Here is a 3111-nt window from a genome sequence, read left to right as displayed (position 1 = left end):
TAGAGTGAGTTGAACACACAGACCTGGGTTCTAGTCTGGCCTCAGGCTCTGACTTCCTCGGGGTGCTTGGGCAAGCCACCCTGCCTTCCTGAATCTCAATCTCCCCATAAAATAGGCAGACTGATTCCCACACCCAGCATGGTTATGAGGGCTAAGTGAGCCAGCACTGGAAAAATGCTTTGAACAGTAAGGAGCTATATAAATGCCTGCCAGCACAGATGGAGGCCTGACACTTGTTAAGCATGATCTTGGCATATATTAAAGAATCAATATTAATTAGCTCACCTAACACATGGGACTCAGAGAGGACAAAAACCTGCCCAGGTCATGCAGAGGTAGAGCTTAGGTCCCTCTAAGCTCCATGCTCTTCTACGGCAGCAGGTCCTCCTGGTAGGAAGGCAGTGTTTGCCTGTTTGTGTGTCATGCCAGGTGGAGTCAGTCTCAGACCTCGGCCTCATTACTCTGAGGTACTACCCACAAAGGCTCCAGCCTTCAAGCGTTCAGGGTTGGCCTCCTCCATCTGGTCCCCTCTCTCTGTTCTTCCTGTCTCAGCTCAGGGTCTCAGGGGAGACTTCTAGTCCTGATGATGCCATTAGACATCCACAGGGTTCCCTGCCCACCTGAGGACCAGGGAGCCAGCAACCCCTTGGTAAGAAAAAGGGCTGGCGCCAGAGCCCAGCTGGGGCCTGACTGGGGTGGGAGCCCCAGGAGAGGGGAAAGCGCCAGCTCATTAGATGGAGAAACAAGGCCATATGTCTAGGTCTCCTCCTAGGCTCTGGAGCAGTTACACCGCCTTATCCTTCTCTCCAACTGGGGCCGGGATTATGGGGAAGGGACATCAACTTTTCCCCCACGACGCCCACTGCCCAGCTCTCTGAAATCCACCTCCCAGGTGCCTAACACCAGATAGGGGGCAGGGACAGGGGTGAAGAGGAGCTCAGACCAGAGGCCTGGGTACTAAACCCTCCCAGGGACTCTCACCCTCCAGTGTCCCTGGCTATGCCTGGGCGGTCCAAACCAGATTCCCCTTCCCATGGTAGAGCCTAGGATTTCTGGATTGAGACTGAACCTTTCGCACCTGCACACACCTGACAAGGTCAGGCAGGGCTTGTCCAAATCCACAGAGGGCCCTGGCCTGGGAGTCAGGCCCCCTTTGGCCAGGCGGTGCCGGGAGAGGGGCCCACAACTTCCTCCTTCCTGCACCAAGGTTGCCCGTTGTCCCAAGAAACTGGGACCCGCGGGACACCTCTGCCTGCTCCCATCTCTACTCAGAAGCCTTGGGATTAAGCACAAGCAAAGTTCAGCCTTCCTGCCTTCTCTGGGGTCTCAACCCAAACCCCAGATCCCCAAGTGGGGAGAAAAAGCAGCCTCCGCGTCCCCTCCTCTAATTTCAGCTCAGAATCTCCTAGGCTAGGACACGGAATGGCGGAGGGAGCTACATCATGGATATGCAGCGACTATCAGTCTGGACTTGAGGCTGAGGAGGATTCTGGGGACCCTAAAGAAGAGACCCCATCACCGGGCTGCCCTCTCGTTTCCGGGGTCGCGCGCGCGCGTGTGTGTGTGCGCGTGTGTGTGTGTGTGTGTGTGTGTGTTGAAGGCTGGGGGGTGGGGGGAGCCTGAGCAGATCAGTCCGGGCTGAAGGGCGGGGCGCGGAGGCCGGGGATTCTCACCTGAAATTGGGCGGTGACGCGATGTGCAGCCCCAGAAACGGGGAGGCGGCAGGCGGGGACGCGGCCCCCCCGCCTAGGCCGCCGCTCTCTCGCTCCGCCATTCTCCCGCACAGCCCTGGCCATCCGGGCGGAGCGCGGCGCGGAGGCGGCAGTGAAGGCGGCGGAGGCGGCGGACGGGAAGGAGGCGGGGGCGCGGCGAGAGGTCGCCGCCGCCGCCGCCGCCGCCGCGGGGCTTCGGCTGGGTGGATACGGCGGGGGCACCTGCGCAGGGCAGGGCGCGGCTCCGGACCGCGCACCGCTTTCGGTACTAGAGCGAGCGCCACTGCGCGCGCCTCCGGGCCCTGGCTGGGGTCTCGTGAGCCCCGCCCCTGCCCCGCCCCCGGGCCCGTGAGCCCCGCCCTCTGGCGCTCTCCGAGGTGCTGAAGCCGCGGCCCCTGCGGCCCCTGGGCTTGGCCCCAAATCCTATACTGACTCCTCTGTCCCCTTGTTCCTCTCGCAAAGCTATCTGTGAGCTCTGCATTCAGGGTTGGCCCAGCGCCCTGATATCAGGTAACTAATGGTGGGAGAAGGCAGAGAGGGTAGGAGGGTCCTGGAGGAAGGCAGAAGGTGAGAGTGTGGTGGGAGTGGGCTCCTAGAGCAGATGGGTTTGGAGTCAGGTGGTGTGAAGTCATGGCCTGGCTCTCCAAGTGAATAGATGGTGTGGCCTTGCCCTAGTGATATGACCGTCTGAAGGTTTGGTTCTCTCATCTGTGAAATGGGAACAATAATGGTCCCTCTCCTGGCTGTAGTGAGGATGAAACATAATATAAATGTCCTGTCACCAGAGGCTAAAACAACCCATCTCCTGCTGGGGTCCAGGTCTCACCTCATCCTGTCTCACCTTGAGGGGATCCACCCAAGGACTCTCCCTAGAGGGTCTTCTCTCTAAAGACTGACCCAAGCCCTGCTTCAGCCTCAAACAGCTTCTAATGGTGAACTGAGCCCTTTCTCTTGGCTTCTGCTGCTCGGCTTCTCCTTTTTCATGTCAGGACTTTCCCAGATTTCTCCCTCTTCTAACTTAGCACCTCAGCTGCATTTCCTGAAGAGTACTTCTCTTTTGCGCCCACAGACACACCATAGGTGGCTTCTCACATTCTAAGACTGAGGGCCTTTCCTTCTGACCCACAGTTGACTTCTTGGGATTCTTTTGGTGGTTTTTCTGGTTCCTCTATCCCTGTTAGGTTCAGGTTGTGATTTCTTTCTGGTCTTCTCTCCCCTAAGAGCCTGTGAGTCTTTTCAGTGATTTCTTTATGGTCTTCTCTCCCCTAAAAGCCTGTGAGTCTTTTCAGAGAGCATGGACTACTGGACATGCAGGTGCCTGGCTAAGTTTAGGGCCCCAGCTTCAGTGGGTCATAGAGGCTCTGGTCAAAGCTCACTGGCTTCTCTGGACACCTGAGAG

Source organism: Pteropus vampyrus, unplaced genomic scaffold (genome assembly GCF_000151845.1).
Source record: "Pteropus vampyrus isolate Shadow unplaced genomic scaffold, Pvam_2.0 Scaffold31, whole genome shotgun sequence".
Classification (NCBI taxonomy): Eukaryota; Metazoa; Chordata; class Mammalia; order Chiroptera; family Pteropodidae; genus Pteropus; species Pteropus vampyrus.
Note: the sequence above shows the minus strand (reverse complement) of the source record.